Source organism: Macaca nemestrina, chromosome 11 (genome assembly GCF_043159975.1).
Source record: "Macaca nemestrina isolate mMacNem1 chromosome 11, mMacNem.hap1, whole genome shotgun sequence".
Taxonomy (NCBI): domain Eukaryota; kingdom Metazoa; phylum Chordata; class Mammalia; order Primates; family Cercopithecidae; genus Macaca; species Macaca nemestrina.
Genome location: NC_092135.1, coordinates 3,781,993 through 3,793,060, shown reverse-complemented (window position 1 = coordinate 3,793,060; position 11,068 = coordinate 3,781,993).

Below are 11,068 nucleotides of genomic sequence, written 5' to 3'. Positions count from 1 at the left end.
CCGGACAAGAAGCTGCCTTTTTAAAGGGCCACTCCGGGCGCCGGCACTGCCAGGTCCGCGAGGAGGGAGGGGCGCGCGCGGCGCTGGGGCTGCGGCGAGCGGGACTCCCCTGACGCTCCAGCGACACCGCCCCGGGGCGGGGACTAATCCGCGGGCCTGGCGTCTCGGTCTCCCCCGCAAGCAGTAACCTCCTGCAACCCAGGAAAGGAGACTAGGTGGAGGAGAGGAGTGCTTTCGAAATCAAAGAGAAAGTGCGGCCAAGGGGGTGCGGCCCTGAACAGAGGAGCCGCGGCTGCTAGGAGAGCGCGCCCGGAGCCCCCTCCCTTTCCACGGGCTCACCGCCCGCCGGGTGCTCGACGCTCCGCCTCCTCCCGGCCTTAGCCGCTCGGGTTTTCGCCCGGATCCCCTAGGCGCCTCCGGGACATCTCCACGTCTTTGCCTCCGGCGCCTAGCCCAGTACCAACCGGTGCTCGGTCTTCCCGTTCGCTAACAATTTATTATAATAACAACAACCTAGCATTACTGAGCGCTTACTGTGTACTAAGGGACTTGACAGGCGTTGTTTCATTCGGTCTCCGTGGCCTTAGAGGTAGGTGCTATTACTGTTCCCACTTTACAACTAAGGCGCCGGGATCAGGGAACGAGATCTCTGCCTCTACCACCCAGTTGTTCCACCACTACACGCCGAGTCGTCTCCTCCGCCCAGCAGGAAGGAATGATTAATGATCATTGTTCCTGGAGAAGATAAGGTTATTGCTAGCCAGCTTTGCCAGTAGACCAGTGACACTTGTTTTAAGTGAATAAATACGTGTTGAGTCTGCTGATACCCACCTCCCATTCAGCCCTAAAACATGTCAGGGGCTACAGCACTTTGCTGCCCCTGGAAATTTCTCAGGAACTGTTGGTTGAGTTGAGCAGAGAGACTGGTCCCGCTGAAGAGGCCTAGACGTGCCTGGTGCACACACAGGAGCCAGGGCTAGGGCCTGCAGGACCCCCAGCGGTCAGAGGAGCAGAGCTGGCCAGGGTCGGAGGTCCCTGAGCAGCTTCCTGGAGGAACAGGAAGGGCTCTTGCAGACCAAAAACCAAGCACTTTGTACAAATGGAAAACCGAGTCCCAGGAATGAGAGGTTCAGCCTGGGTTCACACAGGCCATTCCTTCTTTCCTGGAAGGCCCTCCTGCTCTTTCTCTGGCCACTGGGGGTTCTTCCACCACAGCTCAGTGCTGCCCCATGACCCACCCAGTATGTTCATCTGTCCTCCTCTGGGCCTATTATCATGATATCCCTCGGTATCCCCCGGGGGACTGGTTCCAGCACATCCGTGGATGCTAAAATCCAGGGATGCTCAAGTCCCTCATATGAATTGACACAGTATCTGCATATAGCCTACACAAATCCTCCAAAATACCTTAAATTGTCTCTAGATTCTTGTAGTGGCTAATACAATTTAAATGTTATGTAAATAGTTGTTAACGCTTTTTTGTTTGCTTGTTTGTTTGTTTTGAGATGGAGTGTCTCTCTGTCACCAGGCTGGAGTGCAGTGGTTCGATCTGGGCTCCCTGCAACCTCCGCCTCCCGGGTTCAAGTGATTCTCCTGCCTCAGCCTTCCAAGTAGCTGGGACTACAGGCAGGCGCCACCACGCTCAGCTAATTTTTGTCTTTTTAGTAGAGACGAGGTTTCATCATGTTGGCCAAGATGGTCTCCATCTCCTGATCTCGTGATCCACCAGCCTCGGCCTCTCAAAGTGTTGGGATTACAAGCGTGAGCCACCGTGCCCGGTCTTGTTTTTTATTTATGTTATTTTATTGTTGTATTCTTACTTTTTATTGTATTTTTCCAAATATTTTCAATCCACAGTGGGTTGGATCCATGGATGCCCGACCCGCAGATATAAAGGGCTGACTGTATTCCTATTCTGCAGGAAGACAGACTGAGGCGCCGCTGATGTAGGTCACACAGACAGCAAATGATAAGCAGAGATTCTGCATCAAGACTTCCTGAGCCAAAACCCTCAAAAGCACCAAGCGCTGCATGAGTGAAAAGCATCTGTCAAAATTATTGTGAACTCATGCCCGATTCGTGAGTCACAAAAGCAAAACCTACACAGTCTGGGCTTCTAAAGCAGCTTCCTCCTAAAAGCTCAACATGCTTTCAGCTCATGATCTCCTTCCTCCTCATTTTCTGTTGGTCGTTTTTCTAACCATTCTCTAAAAGCGCTTTCTTCCAACACTCCTCTGAGGAAAGGAGGAAATGAGCAAAGTCAAATTGTGTTACAGTCAGCCCCCAGGGAACAGCGGGAGCTTCTGCTTCACTGGACTCTGGTGTTTCAAAATATCGCTTGACCGAAAAATTGGAAGCAACGGAAGTGTTCATCAGTGGGATGGGGTCAGCTGTGACAGCACAGCCACAAGAGGGGCTGTTAGGGAATCATTTAAAACAACTGTTACCGAGACTATGTAGCAACAAGAAAATAATGCTTAGGGCATAATTATGAAGGAAAGGAAAAGATAGGAAATTGTACTTGCAACCACATTAAAATAAATTAAAATACATTAAAAGCTCATGATCAATGTCTTGAAAGAACAATGCGTAAAGGAAGTAGATGTGTTACGGTCCAGGCATTAAGGCTGACTTCTTTCCCCCTTAATTTCCTAAATATTCTATAATATGACATAATGCCTTGCCTGTAATCCCAGCACTTTGGAAGGCCAAGGCAGGCGGATCACTTGAGGTTGGGAGTTCGAGACCAGCCTAACCAACACGGAGAAACCCCATCTCTACTAAAAATACAAAATTAGCCAGGCGTTGTGGCGCATGCCTGTAATCCCAGCTACTTGGAAGGCTGAGGCAGGAGAATCGCTTGAACCCGGGAGGCAGAGGTTGCAGTGAGCCAAGATCATGCCATCACACTCCAGCCTGGGCAACAAAAGCAAAACTCTGTCTCAAAAAAAAAAAAAAAAATCACAGCTCTGTTTTTTTAGAAGTGGTTCTTTATCAGATCGCTAGATTAGAAAGACATTTCTAAACACAAAAGCAGTGGAGAATATATTGAAATTTTTAAATGCTTGCTTTGAGATACATAAAAATTAAAATTCTTGAACTTCAAAAAATACCATAAAAACATAGGATAAAAGTTTGGGAGGAAATGATCTAAAAATGTTAGTATAAGTTCAAGGGGTAGAATGTAGAAGCTTTTTACTTTTTTCTGTATAATTTTCTATAGTGTGTTTTTTTTCTTTTTTTTACCATGAGAGCCTGTTATTTTAATTACCAGGAAAAGGGTTATTCCCATTATGAAAATAAGTTTGACGTAAAAATTAAACTGTAAGAAACTAGGGAAAAATTTTTTGACAATAAAATAGAACTCTTACAAATGTATAAGAAAAACATTAAGACCCCAATATATAATGGACAATTTATAAAATTGGATATTCAAATAATTAATAAATAAGTTTTCAAAGATCAGACTTACCAGGAAAAAAAGAAAGGTTCATTAAATCAATGAAATACCATTTCTGATTTCACTTTCATCAAATCAATAAATTATTTTTTAAATTATGTTACTTAATAAAACCATAGAAACAGAAACTCTCACATTCTACTTCTGAGAGTATAAACAGGTAACAGAATGTCTAGAAAGCAGTCTTGTAATAGAATAAGAATAACCAAAATATCCATATTCTTCCACCCTATAATTCCAAGCCTGTGATATAATTCAAAAATTTGGCAAAGCTTTCTCCATACAGATGTTCATCCTATTATTTATAACAATGCAAAACTGAACACATCTAAATATTACCACCCGAATGCCGAATGATGAACTAAACTATGGTATGGCCACGTATGAAATGTTTACCAAAAGAATATGTTCTTGAAATTTTTCATCATAGGAAATGTGATGTTCACAGGATAATACAGTTTATTAAATAGTATAAACAGTATCGTACCAGCCACTATCCAAAACGTGATTGGTATCTCCGGATGGAGCAATTCCGGGTGGGTTTTTTTTTTTCTCCTACTTCTTTTTCTTTTTCCAAACTTTGTACGTGTACTCTTTTTGTCATCAGAAAGAAATGCTATTAAAAATACAAATTGAAATGAGGACAATGTCCCCTGGGGCAATAGTTGGGAAGCCTCAGTGTGGCAGAATAGAAAGATAAAGCACAGAGGCAGAGGGTGTGTGCTGTGCATCTAAATGGTGAGAGCTGGAGAAGCCATGTTTCTGTGTTTGTTTGCTTGTTTGTTTTAAATAGACTTTATTTTTTATGTATGTATGTATGTATGTATGTATGTATGTATGTATGTATTTATTGAGATGACGTCTCGCTCCAGTCCCCCAGGCTGGAGTGCAATGGCTTGATCTCGGCTCACTGCAACCTCCGCCTCCCGGGTTCATGCCATTCTCCTGCCTCAGCCACCCGAGTAGCTGGGCCTACAGGCGCCCACCACCACACCCAGCTAATTTTTGTATTTTTAATAGAGATGGGGTTTCACCATGTTGGCCAGGCTTTTAGAACACTTGTAGGTTCACAGCAAAAGTGAGCAGAAGGGACAGAGATTTTCCATAACCTTTGCCCGATACATGCACACCCCCCCTCACTATCAACATCCCCAACACAGTGGGACATTTGTTGCGACTGAGGCACCTCCGTTGATGCATCGTCATCCTCTGTAGTTCATAGTTGATGTGAGAACTCACTCTTGGCTTGTACGTTCTGTGGGTCTGGGCAAGTGTACAATGGTACGTGTCTACTATTATAGTATCATATAGAATAGTTTCACTGCCCTAAGAATCCTCTCTGTACTTTGCCTGTTCATCCCTCCCTCCACCCCACAGCCCCTGGCAACCGCTGATCTTTTTCCTGTCTCCATAGTTTAGCCTTTTCTAGAATGCCGTATCATTGGAACCATACAGTTTGTAGCCGTTTTCGGACTGGCTTCTTTCACTTAGCAATGTGCATCTAAGTTTCCTCCATGTCTCTTCGTGACTTGATCATTTCCTTTGGCGCAGAGTAACGTTCCATTTTCTGGATGCACCACACTTTATTTATTCACCTACTGCAGAACATCTTGGTTGCTTCTGAGTTCGGGCCATTATGAATAAAGCTGCTATAAACATCCATGTGCAGGTTTTTGTGTGGACATAAGTATTTGACTCCTTTGGGTAAATATCAAGAAGCATGATGGCTGAATCGTATGGTTAAGAGTGTGTTTAGTTCTGTAAGGAACTGTCAAATTGTCTTTCAAAGTGGCTGGGCCATTTTGCATTCTCACCAGCAATGAATGAGAGTTCCTGTTGCTCCATCCAACTCCTTGCCAGCATTTCGTGTTCCGGACTTTGGCCATTCTGGTAGGTGTGTAATATCTTATTCGTTTGGGGAATGATTTTTTTTTTTTTAACCATGAAGAACAGAGGCAAGCAAAGGACAGTCCTCCTATCCCTTGGAGAGAAAAGATCACCTGCCCCATTTTCTTCTCCAACTCAAGAACTAAGAGGCTCTGAGCTAGCAATATTACTATCCTCATCATCACTCTATATTACAAAGCAATTTTTGTTTATACTATCTTGGCTCTCATAACAATCCTGCATTTGATAGACCTTTCGCTGCCCTTGTATAGATGGAAACTTGGAGAAAGTGGGCTTAGCTGAAGGCACGCAGCTGGTAGGTCCTATACTGAGATCAATTAGCACTTGGTCATCTGTGGTGTCTGGAACAGACCAGCTTTGTGCCTCCCTCCTGGGACAGAAGACTTCACCTCCTACAGAGACAGGGAGGGGGCTGTCTTGCTTAGGATGCAGAAGATTCTAAGGCAGCACCCATTATTTCAGGGCAGCATAAGTGTGATGTGCTGTTCAGGAAGAGCTCCCTGACTAAAATTGTCCTCCACCTTTCTCACATGTAAAATGTCACCACTCTCAAGTTCCATGATATTTTGGAAAGCGCAGATAGACCTGGGTTCAGAAATCAGCTCCTCGGCTGGGTGCAGTGGCTCATGTCTCTAATCCCAGCATTTTGGGAGGCTGAGGCAGGCAGATTGCTTGAGCTCATGAGTTCAAGACCAGCCTGGGCAACATGATGAAACCCTGTCTCTACCAAAACATTAAAAAATTAGCTGGGGTGGTGGTGTGCACCTGTAGTCCCAGCTATTTGAGAGGCTGAGGTGTGAGGATTGCTTGAGCCCAAGAAGCTGCGGTGAGCCAAGATTGCACCACTGCACTCCAGCATTAGTGTCAGAGCCAGACCGTGTCTCTCAAAAAAAAAGAAAAAAAGAAAAGTAATCAGCTACTCCATTTACCACTTTTCCATCCTTGGGTATGTTGTTACTTAAGCTGTTCAACCCTCATCTATAATGTGGGGGTAAATTATCCTCTTTAGGTTATGGTAGAAATGACGAACACTATATTTACAGCCCCTGGAGTATCAGAAGTGACTCTGCAGATGATGGCTATCTATAGTGGGTAGCAGATGCTCTAACTGTGGTGTGCCCTGCTCATTGTCCTGCTTTCCTTTGGAACTCCTTCTTCAGTGGATGTGCTTTGATGAGCCTTGTCTCTTACACTGTGATATGCACAGAGCCCAGGCTCAGGGATGACCACGTGAAGTTTGGGCTCTCTTGGGAAGAGCCCAAGAAGAGCTTTCCTGGGATGCTCTATACTTGTGGGACCCAGAAGTTCCCCTTTCTGCTGGACTCGTGGAGTTGGAAGGATGTGAGTCTAGAGCTACCAGACGCCAGCTTGCCCACCACACGAAAGACCTGCCTAGAAGTTGAGGTCAAGACGAGTGAAGAGATGGAGAGACAGGGACAGAGAGAAACGGAATTAATGATATTTCTTGAGAACCTGGTCCCAGTGATGCCCGAATCCTGTCCACTCCGACCACCAACTATCAGCCATAGGAACCAAGACATTTTTTCCTTGCTAAAGCTAATTTGAGGCCACTTGCAATCAAGAATCATGACTAATGTACTATTATCTTTTTGTTGTTGTTTTGTTTTGTTTTGTTTGAGATGGAGTCTTACTCTGTCACCCAGGCTGCAGTGCAGTGACGCTAACCCAGTTCACTGCAACCTCTGCCTCCCAGGTTCAAATGATTCTCCCACCTCAGCCTCCCGAGCAGCTGGGATTACAGGCTCCCACCACCATGTCCGGATAATTTTTGTATTTTTAGTGGAGATGGGGTTTTACCATGTTGACCAGGTTTGTCCTGAATTCCTGACCACAGGTGATCTGCTCGCAGACTGCTGGGATTATAGGCGTGAGCTGCGACGCCCGGCCAATATACCATTATCTTAATAAAGACCTTTGCCAGGCATGGTGGCTCATGCCTGTAATACCAGCACTTTGGGAGGCTGAGGCAGGCGGATCACAAGATCAAGAGATCGAGACCATCCTGGCCAACCATCATGGTGAAACTCCTTCTCTACTAAAAAAAAAAAATATGAAAAAATTAGCCAGGCATAGTGGTGCACACCTGTAGTCCCAGCTACTTGAGAGGCTGAGGCAGGAGAATCACTTGAACCTGGGAGGTGGAGGTTGCAGTGAGCTGAGATCGCACCACTGCACTCCAGCCCCGGCGGCAGAGCGAGACTCCATCTCAAAAACTAAAAATAAAATAAAAAATAAAGACCTTCAGAGAGCCAATTCTAACTCATTTGTTATGCTATAGGTATCATCAAACTGGTCTCTCCTGACTGCCTGCACCTGACCCATCTGTATTAATATGGAGTGTCCAAACTGGGACAATTTTGAGTGAAAGGGGAAAAAAATAATAATTACACCTGGGTAGCAGGTGTAAGCCAGACCTGTCCTGGGCAAATGGATGTGTGAGTAGCTGGGTTAAGAGGTAGGAGTTCAGAATGAAGGTTGGCAAAGAGGCTGAGGACATGGTACACTGTGCTCAGGTTGGCACGGAACACTGAGGCCTGTGCAGCCTCCCCAGCCCGTCCAGCTTTCCTTGAGGCGATCGTTGCAGAGACAAAAAGACAGCTCCCCACAGAACCATCTGGAAAGCCCTGTCCCTGGGCTTCTAAGGGACCCAGATGTTTAGATCCAATTCCACCAGGCCGTGTAGGAGAGACCTGTGGAGTGAGCCAGTGAGTGGACCCCCAACTAACTCCAGGATATTAGCAAGGCCTCCAGCAATGAGTTACTTCCTTTTGCCACCAGCAAGTGAAGTCTCCAAGAGCAAAACCTTTTTCAAGATGATCAGCTTAGCCGGGCACGGTTGCTCAAGCCTGTAATCTCCAGCACTCTGGGAGGCCGAGGAGGGTGGATCACCTGAGATCAGGAGTTCAAGACCAGCCTGGCCAACATGGTGAAACCCGGTCTCTACTAAAAATACAAAAATTAGCTGGGTGTGGTGGTGCGCACCTGTAATCCTAGCTATTTGGGTGGCTGAGGCAGTAGAATCACTGGAACCTGGAAGGCAGAGGTTGTAATGAGCCGAGATTGCACCACTACGTTCTAGCCTGGGAGACAGAGCAAGACGCCATCTCAAAAGTAATAATAATAATAATAATCAGCTTGCTTGTGTTTGTCCTGCATGTCTTTAAACCTGCGTGGTCTATGCAGTGGCTAAAAGGTAGTAGACTGAGATGCTGACAATGACAACACAGGCTTTAGGCCAGAGGCTGGCTCCATCGGTATGAGTCTTGTGGCCCTGGGCCAATCACTGCCTGCTTCTTTTAAGTGGGGCCATCATACTCACCAGGAAAGGCTGCCGATGAGGATTAGGGATCCCAGGCAGTCCCTGGTAAGGGCCGATTGAGCTTGGTGAAGCATAGTTGCTGTTATGACACCCAGTCCCTTAGTTAATCTAGTCTGTGCCCGCATTGCTGGTGAGACACAGGGGGCAGACCTCTGTTGGTTCTCCAGGTGGTCAGATAAAGGTGCAGAAAAGCAAACAGCCCTTTGCCCAGCACTTCTTCTTTAATAAATCACTGCTTAGTTCCTGTAGAAGATTCCAGACTTTGGAAACACTCACTGGAAATTTATCCTAATTATCTATTTAAAAATGGCTTTCTAAACAGGGTGCTGAGATAAGATTGCACACCTACGTGTTTAAGCATTTCTAAGGTCTCGTTTTTTTATCAACACACCGACAAGCTATGAGGCTACTAAGATGAATGACTGGTTCCTTGAAACTGGGCTTCATTTACAAGTTACTAGGTGCCCTTTAGGAGGGCAATTTCACGTGTTTAACCAAAGCCTTACAAACATACGCGTCTGAGATTCTATCCTTAGAATATAGTCACGAGTGCAGTGATGTCCTCACAATGAGTCAAACTGTGAAAAGTTGGACACAATCTAAATGTCCAAGCATGGATTGTTAAATTTGCTAATTTTAAAATTTGGTTTATCCATACAGTTGATCCTTAAATAACATGAGTTTGACCTGCATGGATCCACATAACGTGAATTTCCCTCCGCCTCTACCACTCCTGAGACAGCGAGACAAACTTCTCCTCTTCCTCTTCCTCCTCAGCCTACTCTACGTGAAGATGAAGACCTTTATGATGATCCATGCCCACTTAATGAATAGTAAATACATGTTCTGTTCCTTACGATTTTCTTAATAACATTCTCTTTCCTCTAGCTGACTCTAGTGTAAGAATACAGTGTATAATACGTATACAGAATGTGTATGAATCCACTGTTTATGTTATCAGGAAGGCTTCTGATGAACAATAGGCTATTAGTAGTTAAGTTTTGTGGGGGCCAAAAGTCGTGCACGGATTTTCAGCTGTGTGAGGGGTCAGTGCCCCCAACCGCCGCACTGACCAAGGGTCAATTGTATTTTTAATGTTAAGCTACCATTAAAAATTGATAAACGAGACTTGAAAATTTTTAAAGCCTGCGCTTCCAAAGACACCATTACGAAAATGAAGAGGTAATCCACTCAGATAAAACTTTTCATGGTACGGATATCTCACGAAGGACTTGTATCCAAGAACAAATTAAGAATTGTCATAACGCAATAAGGAAGACAATCTATTTTTTTTTTAAAAGACAAATGATTTGAAAAGAGGACTCACCACAGCAGATATACAAATGGCAGTAGGCATGGGAGAACATGCTTGACTTTAGGAGTCTTTAGGGAAATACAAATTGAAACCTCAATGAGTTAATGCCATACACTCACAAAAATGGTTAAATTTAAAAGGTTGACAACACCCAGCGCTGGTGGGAGTGGGAGCAACTGGAGCTCTACCCAAGCCACTGTCCCTTCAACCAGGGCCCTCCTTCGGTCATGATGAATTTCCGCTTTTCTTTTTTCCTCCTGCGCCATCTCCTACCCCAGTTAATCGTGCGTATCTGAAATCTGATTGTGGGCCCAGCTGCTGTTTTACCCCCATGAGAGTCCCTGTGACCACAAATAAATACCTGGATGGAGGGGGCTCCCCAACTCCAGAGCCGACATGGCCACCTCAGCCTTGCCCAGACAGCCCCCAACACCTATGAGGCTTTGCATGTGTCCTTCCTAAACACATAGGCATACACATCTGACTTCCCCAACTCTCCTCCCCAGGCAACTTGGTAACCCGCCTCACCTTTACAGACACGCACAGGTGTCACCTCCTCCAGGGAGATCTCTTTGACTCGTCTCAGTGGGGCTAAGCGGCCCTCGTCTATCCTCCCCCGGAGTCCGGGGCTTCGCTTTCTCACACACCCAGCACCCCTCCAAAACAGTCATTCTGCAGTAGTGGGGGAAGGTGCCCTGGGACCCAATTCTTAACTCTGGCAGTGAACGAGGGTACATCCACTGGGATTCCCTTTGCCTGCTGAGGATCAGAGTTGGGGGAGGAGGTTATGAAACCGCTTCCTGCTCAGAGGCTGTGTTGAGAAGTGACAACACCTTGTACGGAATGTGGGCTGCCCTTCAGTAGACGTGATGCTCAGAACCACGGCCTCCAACTGTGGCTCCTGGGGGCAGGGCTGGGTCTGCTTAGCTGTGACCCCCGTGCCCTCCCTGAGGCTGGCCGCAGATCAGGCACCCAACAAATGTATGGGTGTGGTCCACCCAACCTCAGGGAAGGGGCTCAGCACCAGGAGGGTGGCGCCCACCCT